At 49.8% G+C, this 15,635-nt stretch overlaps 1 non-coding gene across 1 annotated transcript; it reads left to right on the forward strand.

Annotated features, from left to right (window-relative positions):
* The first annotated feature begins 15,518 nt into the window (after positions 1-15,518).
* Positions 15,519-15,625, forward strand: LOC116596624. The gene has a single exon (XR_004288212.1). It is a non-coding gene; the product is annotated as a U6 spliceosomal RNA (small nuclear RNA).
* The last annotated feature ends 10 nt before the right edge of the window (positions 15,626-15,635 follow it).

The raw sequence follows: 15,635 nt of genomic DNA on the forward strand, positions 1-15,635 counted from the left end.
AATCTCCTGTTGATATTTAAGTTACTTCTAAATTGTTTGCTATTAGAAAGAATAAATAACATCATTATACATATATCTTAGCATACACCTCTGGTTATTTCTTTAGGATACATTTCTAGGAATAGAATTGCCAAGTCAAGGATGTGAATGTCTACAGGGTTCTTGGTGTCTCCAATCAAAGCAGACTTGTTAAATCGCATGAATTGGAACAAAAGTAGTAAAAAACAAACAAACAAACAAAAAAAAACAACCCTCCAGAGCAGCATTTTACCATGTTCACTACAAGTTCTGAGACCAGTGGAAGATTCCAGCGGGCCAGGTGCACTCCCTCCATCCACCCTGTGGGACTGTCCTTTGGAGCCCGAGCAGAGCTAAAGCCAGCAGTCCTTGGTGCTTCCTGGCTAGACCCAGCCCCTGCTGCTGCTACACAGTTACTTTACTCAGCATCTCAGAAACACCCCATGGGGATCCCTGACAAGCCAAGCAGAGGGAGACCGCTAGAAAGCCCCTCTCTGAGCATTTCCTCTCGGCCCATTGCCATGGTCCCCTGGGGATTATACAGGGTAAGGGTCACCCACCCCCTCCTCATATGGGGCATCTGAGACCTAGAAGCCAGCAGGATGCAAGAGATAGGACTGGACCGGGGATTTGGAGACATGGCTCTAGGTCTCTCTCCACCAACCAATGTTGCCCAAACCACAGAGGGGCGCATCCCATGGGATGCCAGAGGCAGGGAGCTAGAATTCTAGCAGGAGCTAGAATCCTTTTCAACAAAGATTTATTGAGCATCTCTTTTGTATCTATCAGTCACTGAGAAAATAGCATTAACCCAACAGGCAAAGCTACTGCCCTCAAGAAACAGCATGCTAGTGGAGAAAACAGGTAATAAACTCCCAAAAATCATGTCCGATGGGGTCAAGAGGTGAGAAGAAAACAAAGAAGGGTAACATGGATAGAAAGTGACACAGAAGGGTGAGAGACCTTGAGGTAGGATAATCCACAGAGATCTCTCTGTGTTGATATTTAAGCAAAGGCCTGAATGAACAGAAGGAATAAGCCCTGTGGGTTACCTGAAGGAAGCCCTTCGGGGCAGAGGGAACAGCAAGTACAAAGGTCCTGAGGCAGGAGAAAGATTGTTATGTTTTGAGTAGACATCAGAAGCTGATATGGCTGGAACAGAGTGAACCAGGGACAATGTAGGGGCTGAGGCCACAGAGCTAGCAGCGTCCCCATTAGCTGCGGAAGCTCCCCCTGGGCCGCAGGCATTATGCAAGAAACTGTCATCTCTTGTCATGGACTTTCAAGGTTGGGGGGCCTTGCTGTGGTGGAAGATGAGAGAATAGCAGAGGGCTAAGGCAGGCTTCTCAAGGCTGTGAGGAAGGAGGGTACGTTCTAGAGCTCTGTCCCACGGTGCTGGGTACTGAGTGTCCAGGGTTGACCAGGGCACAGCGCTGCCTCCTAGAGGTTCACAAACTCCTGAGGCCAACAGATGGGTGGCGCTAACAAGCTGGCAAGGAAATCACGTCACTTGTGGCCACACAGCTCAACCCGGAGGACGACATGCTAAGTAAAATAAGAGAGGCCGAGGAAGACAAATATTGCAGATCTTACTTAGATGTGGAATCGTTAAAGTCCAACTCATAAAAGCCGAGGGCTGTGGGGCAGGGAAATGGAGAGATGCCGGTCAAAGGGTACTAACATTTGGTTGCAAGATGAATAGGTTCTGGAGATCTAACATACAGCCTGGTGACTATAGTTAATAATTCTATATGACATATGCTAGAAATTTGCTAAGAGAGGAGATCTCAGTTGTTTTCACACGCACACACACACACACACACACACAAGGAGACTGTGTGAGGTGATGGATATGTTAATTAGCTTTGTTGCGATCGTTCCACAATGTTTACACGTCTGCAAACATTAGACTGTATGCCTAAATATATGTAACTTTTATTTGTTCAATTATATCTCAGTAAACCTGGAGAAAGGAAGAAACAAGGAAAGAAAGAAAAGACAAGAAAGTGCATCCCTACCTCACAGAGTTGTTGAGAAGAAGAAATAAGATGATTTCCAAAAAAGCTGGTTGGGGTGTGGCACAGTCAAGCATCTGATCATGATCTCAGGGTCATGAGCTCGAGCCCCATGTTGGGCTCCGAGTTCAGCAAGGAGTCTACTAAAGTTTCTCTCTCCCTCCCCCTCTGCCCGTTCCTGTGGTCTCTCTCAAATAAATAAATAAATCTTATATAAATAAATAATATAATAAAACCTGGTTATAGAATATTTTATTTTATTTTATTTTATTTAAGATTTTATTTATTTCTTTGACACAGAGAGAGAGAGAGAAGTCACAAGTAGGCAGAGAGGCAGGCAGAGAGAGAGAGAGGAGAAAGCAGGCTCTCCACTGAGCAGAGATCCCGATGCGGGGCTCAATCCCAGGACCCTGGGATCACGACCTGAGCTGAAGGCAGAGGCTTTAACTCACTGAGCCACCCAGGTGCTCCCATAGAACATTTTATGAAAAATAAGTGCTACACAGGAACTTTCTGTACTTTAAGCTTAATTTTGCTATGAACCTAAAACCACTCTAAAGAATAAAGTTCATTAATCAAAAGCAAAATGAAACTGTAAAAATCAAGCATATAGCATGACAGACTGGGAAGACTTCCTGGAGGAGGTGACATTTGAGCTGGGCCTTGAAAAATGAAAGGTGGTCAGCAGGCAGGGAAAGTGAAAAATGCACTTCAGAGAGAAATACTGACTTGCTGAAGGACCCTCTGGCCCCTAGATATTGGGGTGTGGAGCCCACGGCCTTGATTTGGGATTATCACTGGGACAGGACCAGTCCCGGAAAGCAGACAATGGGAAGAGAAGATTGAGAAGAGGATGCTGGGGCACACAGTCACACTGCCAGTGAGGTAGGGGGGCACTGGGGAAGGAGGGAGACAACACACGCGGGAAATTTGAACTAGAAGGAGGGGAGGACAGATGCTTCTAGAGGAAGACCCAGCCTGGCTGGAGACAAGTTCCTTTTAGGATTTTATTTTGTCTGATCCTGGTGTGTCTCCTTCCCTCCCTTCTCTCCCAAGCCCAATGGGGAGATTAAGAAACGTACTTCACATGGTCAGTTCTATAGAGTATGGCTTCCCCTCACCATGACACCCACCTGCCATGGTGCCTTCCACGTTACGTGAGTCGAAATCCACCTTTATAAAAAGATTGGTTCTCTTTGTATTTCCTACAGCCAGCATTGTTCAAGTTTAGGGAGCGATGCCCAGTTTAGAAAGGTAAAGATTTCCTTCCCAGCCTCCTCCTTCCACTCAACCTTCTGAAAAGTTTTCTTGTTGTGCAACTGATTTTAGTTCTTCTACAGATTTTATGGGTAACTTCATTTTTTCCCCAGCTTGACGGAGAGATCATTGACAAGGGATCTACATTTTTCAACCACAAGGAAAAGAAACGCAGAGCTACCAAGAATAATATTTTATTGACTTGGAACCAGTTTCGGAATTTATATTTTTAACCAACTACCCAGGTGATTTTGATGATCAGACAGTTTGAGGGTTTTTTTTTTTTTTTCTTTTTTCCTCTTTCTCTTCCCTTTAGTAAACTGTTTTTCAACTTTGTTTTTCAGTGAAAACCATTTCCTCCTCACCATGGACTCCATCCAGAGGCTGCACCCATCTCTCCCACGTCAACAGTCCTGTGTCCTTGGCAGAGGACAGTGCTCTCATTCTGGGCCTTTCCCTTCTTCCTCGGCCAAAGCCTTGCTCCTGCACCTCCCCACAGCTAATAAGAAGGCTGAGTTCCCCCAGCGCGAGGCGAGCTCCCCCCTGCCCCCCCCCCCACCACGCTGTCCCTCGCTGTCCCTCACAGGAATGAGCCAAGTCTGTGGGGGCCACTGTCGTCCTCACGGGCAGCACTCCTGCCTTCACACATTCCCAGAGCAGCTAGCTCTGTCCCAGGCCTCAGGACATCCCTACGGTGGATTGAGATCCAGGCACAAACGCCATCCAAAGCCACATGGTTATGAGGGAACCTGCAGAAATGCAAGACTGGGGTGTTTCTGGACATGGGGTAAAGAGAGTCTCCCCATGGGAAGGCATGGATTGATCTGGGACAAAAGGCACTTGTTGGCCCGGGAAGGAAGAGTTTGGTGGGGGGGGAGCGCCCGGCTACGTGGAGGGGGGTGGGCCTGTTTCTCTCGTCAGCTGGGATCAGGCCCTCCAGCCGGAAGCCACCTGGCTCAACTCTAGGAGACGTGGAGAATGAATTTCAGAGTCATTTCCACTGGGCCGGGCACTGGAACAGCTGCAGGAGGGGACACAGCTGGCATGTCCCCACCCCTTCCAGCAGAGCTGCTCTGGAGAAGAACCACCCCTCCCCCTGGGAAGGGAGACTGTCCCGCTTGCTGGGTCCCAGGGGCCAGGGAGGGTATCTCTCAGCCAACCCTCCATTTTCGAGGGCACAGTGTGGGCTTTATTAAAATAAAATCCTATCACTGCTTATTCTAATGGGTGCCTAAACTTGGCTAAACCTCAGATGCTTATTAAAAAAAAATAATGATTAGTTTAAAATAATGAGTTTGGGGATCCATCCCAGACCTAATCAATCAGAATCTCTTTGGGTTGGGCTCGGGCTCGGGCTTGTGCTAGAAACCACAGGAATCCGTTTAATCAGACTGTCCTCCAGTCCAAAAGTCTGAACCCACAGAATGGGAGCATGGTGAGGGAATGGTGGGGGTTCAATGATGGAGAATCCTACGAAGAGTCACCATTCCCAGGGATCTCTGTGTGCCAGCCAGGGCACTAAAGCCTTGTCACACAGTTATCTTACTTAGTGGTCCAAACACACCCACAAGGTATGTCCAATTATTTTTTTTTCTGAAGATTTTATTTATTTATTTGAGACAGAGAGAGAACATGAGTGAGGGGCAGGGGCAGAGGGAGAGGTAGAAGCAGGCTCCTCACTGAATGGGGATCCTGATGCGAGGCTTGATCCTAGGACTCCAGGATCATGACTTGAGCTGAAGGCAGATGCTTAACTGACTGAATCACCCAAGGTAGTCAGGTTATTGTCCCCATTTTGCTGATGAGGAAACGGGAGCTCCATAGGTCATATGCTCCAGAAGAGGCAGAGCCAGGGCTCTGATCCAGATCTCTCTCTGAACATCTCTGCCGTGGAAGGAATCCTGGGAAACCTGGGCACCCCCTTGGGAGTTAGGCCAGTATGAGACCAAACTGTGACATGAACACAATGTGCTTTCTGGGCACTTGTGTCTGGTGGGATCAGGTACCCTGTGTTCTTTCCCTCGTGTCTGTTCACCAAGCCCTTGTGGACACAGAGGTGGCCACGACATGACCACCCTCAGGACAGGATGGCTCATGGAAAGAGCATTGAGCTAAAAACAGGGGAGGGGACTTCCACTCCCAGCGCTACTCTACTCCTGCTCTCCTACTAATGCGAAAGTGGCCTCAGCATCCCCTCGGCAGAGAGAGGGCTGGACTGGGCAAACTGTAGGGGCCCATCTGCTTTTCAAAAGCAGTCTGCAGAGCCCAGCACCATCTCCCTAATGCTGTCCCTTTCCCACTCTCAGCCCCTCTAGGGCTATAGGATAAGATCAGTCCTTCATCTAGATACCATAAGCCTCTCTGTGGGGAGCATCAAGGAGGGGATTTAGCCTCCCCAGACTTTACAGAAGACTTCCCGGAGGAGGTGGCACCTAAGTCAGCTATCCAGGAGAGGAGTAAAAAAATAGCAAGCAGTGGGAATAGCAGGAGCCGAACCGTGGCTGCCTCTCCCGTGCCTGGTATGTGCAGGGGGACTCAGGGTTTGGAGGTGTGTAATGCAGCACCACCAGCCCCAAGAAGCTCTCCTGATACTTTAGGCAGCCTCATTTGGCTTCCCCAGGGCTCTGGGGGGAATTCCAGACACCAGTGCCCAGCACACCACTTGGAAGGGGGTGTTTGCAAGGCTGTCTCCCCACTGGCTTTTCACAGGCAGGGGGGACTGACCACTTCTAGCACTGCATCCTGTGTCTGACATATGTCAGGGAAAGGAAGGAAGGAAGGAGGGAAGGAAGGTCTGGCTCAAAGTGGCACTTCACTTGGGAGGCCTCTGAGGGCACTGGCCTGACCCACTGGGTCCCCTGGGACTGCTGGGGCTGGCTCAGCTTTGTCCCTCTCTCAACTTTTTAAGTCCTGGTTGTGACTGGGGTGGCCTGAGCTCTGGGAGGTGAGTCTGGTGAGGACAACGGAAGGAGTGGGTTCCCCCATCTCTGCCTCTACCACTCAGGCATTTTGGAAACTGACCCAGAGTCCTTGAGTTGGGTCCAAGATTCTTGTCTCCACATCACAGGTGGACAGTCGAAGACCCCGCCTTGCAGAAAGGTACAATTCAGATCCTAAACTCAGTTGGAGCTGGAGGAATTCTTCATGGGTTAAGGATGGCCCTCAGGTATAGATCCCCTTGGGGTGCCAGACGTGGGGTAGACAGAGCTTCCTTTCTGACAAAGCAGACAAGACAGAGTAAGTCCCAGAGACTCAAGAATGAGTGGAGAGGTGGGCCAGGCCTCGGTCCTGGCATCAGAGTTGAAAAAGGCCAATGGAGACAGACCCTCTGAGCTACAACTAAGGGCCACATGCTGAACAACGGCTCCCAAACATGGCCAGGTAATCCCCAGAACCCGAGAATGCTCTTACATGGCAAGAGGAACTTTGCAGGTGTGATGAAATTAAGGCTCCTGAGAAAGGGCTCAGCCAGGGGGGTTGGAGGAGGGCCACAAAGTAATGACAAGCACAGGAGACACAGGAGGCTCAGAATAGAAGAATGCTTTGTGTTGACAGAGCAGAGACCAGAGTGAGGCCCTCTGAAGACGAAGGAAGGGGCCACAAGCCAAAGGTTGTAGGCAGCCACTCAAAGCTGAGCTCGGCAAGGGGACCGAGAGTCTTCTAGAGCCTCTGGGACAATCCGGCCCCGCCAACCCCTTGACAGTTACCCCGCTCAGACTGATTCTGGACGTCTCACCTACAGAACTCTAAAAGAATCCGTTTGTTTTGTTTTAAGCCACTTAGTCTGTGTTGATTTGTTCCAGCAACCACGGGAAATCAAGCTTGCCTGGAGACACATGACTGAGTCTGTGCTCCCCTCCTGTGGCCCAGCTCTATGGAATCCTTGCCCCATTCTGGACGGAACTGGACAAACCGTGCAGGTGAGGCGGCGAGGGGCCCAAATAGCACCCTTGGTGAGATCCCAGGCCTCTGAGAGGGGTGTGTGTGTGTGTGTGTGTGTGTGTGTGTGTGTTAGAGAGACGGGAAGAACACGCCTTCCCCATGCATCTGGGGATTTTCTGGGCAGACGATTCTCCAAAGGCATGTCAACATTTTTCTCTTCAGGAAAAAAGAACTCAATCTCTATCCAAAAAGAGTCACAGTTATGTATATGCACCCATGTGGATGGACTTGGGGGGTCCTAGACAGAAATGAACTACTCCACCTACTCCGGGGGTCTTTAATTTTTCCCTGGGCAGGGAGCAAAGCTGAGGAGGGCTGGACTCCACCAGCCAGAGGGGACTGTGGACACACTGGGACTACTGGGATGGGACAGAGGGCACCCCGTCCCAGAGAATGTTGAGATTGCCCAGCACATCCCCATCACCTGTTTTTCTCTTTTCTCCTTCCAAGCCCAAGTGTAGATACCTAGGCACAAATCACACGTGCACCTGCAGACCCATGGGGTCATGTGCAGCGCCGGCACGTGCAAAAAGGAAATGAGCAAACACACACATATAACCCAACTACGCAGTAGACCTATACACAAGCTGTTGTGCACACGCCTTGGCAGATACATACAAACCCAGATACACGCCCTTGACACACTTACAGACACCCACGCTGGTGCACAGAAGTGCGGACACAGCCATGCAGAAGGAAAGACCACCCACGGATATGGACACCTGGATGCCGTGGAGCGGAGTGCAAGGCCCAGAGCTCCCTGTACCTTGGTTAAGGGAGGGCGACCAGAGTCCCTTCCCCACCCAACCCTCCTGAGCTCTGCTCTGGAGCCCTCTGCTGGGGAGGCCAGGAACAGTCTGCCAGGTCCTGGAGCTGTGCCCGCTTGCACTGGGGGTTTGGAGGGAAGGGAAATGATGGGGGGTAAAGGGACCAACGGGGGCCAGCCCCAGGGTGCTGGGTATCTCACCTCCACTTGAATCAAATGACCTTCTGCAGCCTCTGATACAGGGCTGAAGGAGGGATTTCTCCTGCAAAAATCCCCCTGGGCTCTGGCCTCTTTCTTCCAGGCCCCAGGCTCGCTCTGTCCTGTCCGTGGGCAGTGCTAGTGGGCCTGCCCGTGCAGGAAAGACCCTGGTCTGGCTGCATCCCGTGCCCCCCCCCCCCACCCAAGCCTGCTTCACCTTCTCCCACCCTGGGAGCCCACACCGGCTGTGCTCGCCCCACCCTGTGCCATCGGGCAGTGCTGCTGGGCCCCCAGCTTCCTCGCACCCACTGGGTTGCTTTTCACAACTCCCTGTTCAAACCTCCGCCTCCTGACTCTGCTCAGAGGGCCCATTCTTCGCTCTCAGTGGCTTTTTCTTTCCATTTTCTCCTAGGGCAGGGGAGGAAGTGAAGAAGATCTGGGCTTTGGAATAACATGGGTGAGCCTGAATTCAGATCTCAACTCCAAGGTGGGACTTACAGCTGTGGGCATCTTAGGCGGCTGGCTTAAACTCCCTCAGCCTCAGTTTTGGCAGGTAGAATGGAGATCATGTGACTTGTATGGCAGGGTGAGAGTACGCTCAGCATCCAGCACTAGAGTTGGTTTAAGGAGTCTGGCAGGGGGATGCCTAGGTGGCCCAGTCAGTTAACCATCAGCTTTCAGCTTGGGTCATGGTCCCAGGATCCTGGGATGGACTCCCTCATGGGGCTTCTTGCTCAGCAGGGAGCCTGCTCCTTCCTCTGTCTGCTGCTCCCCCTGCTTGTGCTGTCTCTCTCTGACAAACAGATAAGTAAATAATCTTTCCAAAAAAGTTGGGGGGCTAAGGGCGCCTGGGTGGCTCAGTGGATTAAGCCTCTGCTTTCAGCTCAGGTCATGATCTCCAGGTTTGGGGATCGAGCCCTGCATTGGGATCTTTGCTCAACAGGGAGCCTGCTTTCCCCTTTCTCTCTGCCTGCCTCTGCCTACTTGTGATCTCTGTCATATAAATAAATAAAAATTTTTTTAAAAGTTGGGGGGTGGTCAGGCAGCCATGCAGCTAATTAGGGTGCCATCTTTACAAGGCACCTAGACACCATTGGAAATGTAAGGAGACAAAGAAAACCATGCCTGGAACTCCTCTAAGGAATAGTTGCATACTCTGTTTTAATGAGCTACTTTCAGTGAGGTGGTGGGTGGACCTCAAAAAGAGCAAGCTAGAATAACAGCAGTTGGTCTCTAAGCTGTTTCCTAAGGGGGGTGGGGTGGGGTTTCTAAAAAGATTTTTTTTTTTTTTTTGGTCTAATCGTAGCATGCAAGTTTGGGGTCAGAGCTGAACCACTCTGGGAAGATAGAGTATTGCCAACGGGGATCCCCTTCTCCGTCCATGCCCGTCTTCTCCTAAGCAGAGGCCAATTCCACTGCATTCAAATTGAACTGATAGTAAAAAAATATCACTTTGAGGGGACATAAAATTAATAGCCTGCCTGGGGCACCCACATGTTTCCCCATTGGGTCCTTCCTGATGTGTGGCAGGTGCTTGATAAGTGTTGGTTGGGTGTGTCTCTCCAGTCCTCGGTCTTAAGACTTCTCTCCAGCACCCTGCACTCAGCTCAGCTCTTCTCACACTCTCTCTACCTGGTCTTTGTGCCCATAGCATCACTGAGTTCTTCACTCCACACCCTTTCCTGTAACCCACTGGCCCAACCCATTCTGGAAGCCACAAGGCTTCTTGGTTGGGGGGCGGGTGTCAAGCTTTCCATATCTTGGGAAATCAGATATTTCTCCTGTATCAGCCTGTCTAAAACAATAGTAAGCAGCCACCATCTTGCCCTGGAAAGTATCTCATGATCTTAAATGTCTACAATCAGGCAGTCCCAGCTTACCAATGAGTTAAATTTCAAAACTTTGTTTCTGTGAAATGGAATGGCTTTCCAGACAATGAGCCAATAGAAAACTGAGGACTCGGGCACGAACAGGGCTGTTTTCCAGGTCAGGTGGTAAATGCCCATCAGAAAACTGGGCTGCCACAAGCAGAAAAAAAGACAACCCTACTGTTGCAAGACCTGTAGGTAGAAATGGAAAAACAATAATGCTGATCTAGAAAAGTCTGTTTATTTTCTCTTGAAAGCTGGTGCTTGAGGGAAAGCAGGTTTCTTAACAGGAGTATATGGAGATGGGTGGGACGTTCTGAGGGAGCTTCGAGCTGTACTTCAAGGGCTTTAGAGGCTGAAAGCCTTTGTTCTTCGTCATTCTAATTAATCTTTCTGACATGCAGTCTGCCTTTTTCTTGACACAGGGGCAGGCCTGGCTCCATCCTGACACTCAGCCGGGATTGTTTGAGCAGACAGAGTAAACGGTAGGGAAAGGAGCTCCTGAGGTAACTGGGGTAGAGCTGTTAGAAAGGAGATGAAAGAAACAGATTCAAGGGTGTGTGATTTGGGTTTTCAGGACGGCCTGAGGAAAAATGAGCTGAACTAAACTGTGGTAAAAACAAAACAAACAAAGAAACAAACAAAGAAACACCCCAAAGAACAAAAACAGAGAGAAAAATGGAGATTAGGGCACCTTATGTGTCCCTATCACCACAAAACCCCCAAAAGAAAAAAAAGGAAGTGGAGGAGAGGTGGGGAGCCCGACAGTTCCAAGGCTGGCCACCAGGTGACACCACAGGCCCAGGACAGCTTGGTTGCTGTCTGTTGCGGGGTAGGGGACTCAGGAGACCCAGGGAACTGGGGGCGGGAGAGGGTGGTCATGTCACAGGTTCAGAAACACAAGGCATTCTCAGATTTGGTCCTCATCCACATTCCTGTCCTTCCTCAGCCTCCACCCCATCTGGCCTGAGGAGTCAATGCTGGTCTACAAGGTGGGGTGGGGTTGGGTGAGTGCCCAGAGGGACCAGGGCCAGGGGATGAGTGAAGAGAATGGGGGGCGCTCAGGAAGGTCTTGGACAGAACCTTGATAGCATGAAGGGACAGAAAACAATGAACCTTTATTGAGAGTCCGCCCCCACTCACAGGTCCTGACGCAGGAAGACCCAGAGGGGGATTCATCAGCCCCACCCACGGCGCTGCCCACGGACTCAGGTGATTCAGAGTTTAGGTTTGGCTGATAACAGCCCAGACCAGCTGAAAAAGGGCCCTTTGTGAGGGTTGCCCTCCCGAGGCCCCCTCCTCACAGCTGCACGGGCTCCTTACAGGAAACAGGACTGACTGGAAAATGCAAAGAAACCCAGCAGCCAATGCTGTGAGGTGCTATGTGGGAACTTTAAGATGCTTTAAGGCAAACGTGCAGGAGAAAGATAGGGCTTGTCTGGAGACCGCATACTTTTCTTCCAGGTTGTCAATCTCAGTTGTGTCTACCTTCCATCCCTCCCAGGGAGGAAAAAAAAAACCCAACATCACTTTCAGAACTGTGATAAGTCAGGACGCTGGGTTGCAGATGGCCCAAACCCACCTTGAATTAGCTTGAAGAAAAGGTGGTATATGACCAGCCAGCTCCATCAGGGCAAGGATGAAAGGTAGGCCCCAGGGAAGTCTAGAAGAAGGCCCAATCCCCCTGCCCAGTGATTCTCTCCTCCCTGTGTCTCTCAGAGGCTGGCGGCCCCATTTCTTCAGCAGACAGGCTTCGCCTTGCTCTCCTTGGGCAGCTCAGGATTGCTTTCTCATGGTCTCACCACCAGAAAGAAAATTGCACCCTTCTACCAGATTTGGATAGGAAAAAGTCCCAAGGAAGAACTCTGATTGGCTCTGCTTGAGTCATGTGCCCAGTCTTGGACCAATGGCTGAGGCCAGGGTGATGCATTACTATGATTTTCTCAGACTGAGTCACTCGCCCAACCCTGTGACCAGGGACAGGACAGACAGACATAGGAATACCGTGCACTTGGGGTCTCATGTGGCAGAACTGCTAGTTGGCTCCCCATCACAATATTTTCCTTTTCTCCAATAGAACAAAAAATGTATACTGGATACATGGCTGCCTGTAATAAAAACTACATTTCCCAGGCTCCCTTGCAGCAAAGGCTAGCCACTATCCAAGAGCTCTGACCAGTAGGGTGTGAGCAAAGCAAGGTGGGTACTTCCAGAGGCTGTTCTTAAAAAGATGGGAGCAGTCCCTCTTGACCCTTTCCCCTGCTACTTTCCATATTCTGGAAGCTCTTGTGCTGGTGAACCACCTTGGATCCTCTGGCGAGAATAGGACGATAGAGACGGCACCATAGCAAGTTAGTTAGGAGGAGCCTGAATCCTTAGTACAATTTTGGCCCAAAACTGTTTACGCCTGGACTGCTACATAAGAGGAAACAAACATCTATCCTGTTTGAGCTGCTCTTATTTTGAGTCTCTGTTAACATCTAAGTATTTGAAGTAACGTGTCTTCGGACCTTTTCTTGGTACCCACACTGGGTCCAGCACTGAATTTTTCCCCTGACCTAGATTCCTCCATCCAAACCTAGAAAAACGTTGCCTGTGACCAGCCCATACTTTGCTGAGAATGTGACAAGACACATTGTGGGGCCAGATCTGCTCTTCCTGCCTACAAAGTTATTTTTTATTTCTCCCTAGAGTCTGACTCCATTTTCAAGGGCCATGTTCCAAAGTGTTTTGCATGTGGGTTAGACCAGAATGTGTTGGCCCAGGGGGTTCCTATAGAGGGGAGGTTATGGCTCCCTCATCAGACTGGGGGCTTCTGAGAGCTAGAGTCACAGATAAATATAGTCACTGCCTCTCCCTGTCTCCTTGGTAGGAGCTGCGGCCCTGTTTTAGGGTGGGTGAGAACAGCAGATAGCCCATGTCCCCCTGAGGTGGAGAACTGGGGGCACAAAGTTACTGAGAGCAAACCAATGGAGGCACAGGAAAAACTGCCCCTAACTGCCTCCTCTCCTTCCACATGGGAGCGTTCCATCCTTGGGCTCCTACTTGGAACTCCAATAGCCCATGGTCCCAAGGGAGGGAAAAGAAAGCATCAGTTTGGAGGGTTCTGGGCTTCTGTGATGGCGAAGAGGTAGTGGCTGGTCATATTTGAGGTTAAGGTAGGAGCTGAGGCACAGAAAATAATCAGAGGACTTTGTGTCTGACGGTCCCCCACCCTCATGCCAAGCTTTTATACTTGAAGGATAATGGAGGTGAGCCATTGTGGGAAGTCCAGAAGGAAACACTGTCTCAGACTATAGAGAAACAGGCAGGGGCTGGGCTGGGCTCTTTCACTTTCTTCTGTACTGATTATGCTTAAGAACAATGGCAGGCAGGCCCATGTCTTTCTCACAGCGGTCGTTGGCTCCCTAGCGGCTGGCTTTACCCCTTCTTCCTTCCCTCCAAACCTCCTCCCTCAGAAAGGCCTCCCTGAAAGCCAAGATGGAGTCTCTACCATCATACTAGGTCAGAAAACTTCTCATAGGGCAAGTTGGACTAGCCCTGGGCATGGGAACCAGCAGACTCTACATGAACAGGCAGGAAGATGGTTTGAGGTCTTCAGGCTGCATCTCTGGACCCCCTTACAGGTGGAAGCAAGACTTCTGGTCCCACATCTAACCCAGGGTGTTCACACTGGTTTCTCCTGACCCCAGCATTGGACCCAAGGAAAAATACTGACTTTTGGTTCCCCATCACCACCCCCATGAGGTACATCAAGATTGAGGGACAAACAGGACTGATGACACAGTGGCATGGGGGGCATGAGGCTGAGCAATGACCCTCCTCCTAGCTTGGGAGGGATAGCCAAGGCTGGCCTTCCGTGAGAGCTAGGGTCTCCCTTCCCACAACAGCTTGCCTGTCTCCCTAGAGCCCCGTCTGCCTGCTGGCCTCGCCTGCCATCCCCCTCCTCTTCTCTTGAACAGCATGCTCTGGAGCCCTTGCACCAGTCAGCACACTCCCCTGCTTTCAAACTCTTCTTGGAATGTTTCCTCCTCTTCTGGTCTTGAGCCACGATCTCCCTGCAGCCCTCTCAAGGGAGGCTGTTTATTCTCATATTCTCTGCACCTGAGGGCTGACAGGTGGAGTCTGTCTTTATTATTCCTCATGGTCATTTCCAGCCCCTCAAAAACCCTGCACCTTGGACCCTTCTGCTCCCAGTTTCACCCTCCTCCCTCCTCATCCTTGTCCTCTCCCAGACTCTTGGTGTGCTCCCTCACCCCTGGAAGACCCCCAGGTCCAACTTCTTTGTCTTTTTCTCCACTCCCCAGCCTGCCATTATCCTCACCAGCAACCTCAAACATATCCACACCCTGACCTCTCGCTTCCTTCACCTTCATCTCCAATAATTGCTGCCTTTGTTCTCCATCACATTTATCCCTGAAGACTTGATGGTCGCCCAAAGCCTCACCACTTCTGAAATCAGAAATTCTACCTCCCACTCTCCCTCATCATCTCTGAGCCTCTCAGCTCCCTGGCCCAAGAGCCCCTAAATAGTTCTCTGGCTTCAGAGAACTCTCCAGTTTGCCGATTCCTTCACTTTCTCTCTATCAATCAGTAGTCCCCTAGTGCCTTCACTTTCTTTTCCCAGATTCCCTGGCTTGTGGATGAATAAACTGTGGTATATTCACACAATGGAATATCATACAGCAGTAAGTAAAGAGCCACGGCAACATAAAGCAAACGGATACATCTTAGCAATACACAATTAACTGAAAAATGTTAATCCCCAGAGATCACATAGAGAATGATAATTTTTTATTGAGGTTACAGTTAATAGAAAACATATGTATATCATATTTGGAAATATACACAGGCATAATAAAACTATATAAAAAGGAAAGCAAGAGAATGTGGTATACAGGATTCAGGATGATAGTGACTGCGGGTAGGGGTGGCAGGGGGATGGGATAGGGAGAGGAACCATACGTAGGATGTGGGTCATTGCCAAGGCTTTTGTTCGGGTGGTGATATTGCAGGTGCCTATTACATCATTGCAAATAACTAATTAAATAAAAATAAACCATGCATGGATCTTTGGTGAGTGTGTCAGGGAACCAGTGCTGTGTGGATCCAATAAATCCAATAAAATCAAGATTCCATGTGTTATCATGACATTACTTGTTTGCAAATATATTGAATCTCTCTCGTCCTCCCACCACCAAATCCATAAAGATCTCTGGGTCTACACCAATTTTTCTTATTCTTCCTGTCACAGCAGAACAAGCATCCCAGGTTCTTTCGCCCAAGAAGAATCTCATCCCCTATTCCCTAGATCCTGTCCCTTCTCATCTCCTCAAGGATTTTGCTCCTTGGCTAAACCCCCAGTCTCTGCTTATCAATCCCTGTCGCGAATCGGTCATTTCCAGGAGCATAGAAACATCCTGTAGTCTCTCCCATCTTAAAAACAGACAAACTGTGCTTGCTTCGGCAGCACATATACTAAAATTGGAATGATACAGAGAAGATTAGCATGGCCCCTGCGCAAGGATGACACGCAAATTCGTGAAGCGTTCCATATTTTTTAAAAGAAGG

The sequence above is a fragment of the Mustela erminea genome, chromosome 7, assembly GCF_009829155.1.
Source record: "Mustela erminea isolate mMusErm1 chromosome 7, mMusErm1.Pri, whole genome shotgun sequence".
Classification (NCBI taxonomy): domain Eukaryota; kingdom Metazoa; phylum Chordata; class Mammalia; order Carnivora; family Mustelidae; genus Mustela; species Mustela erminea.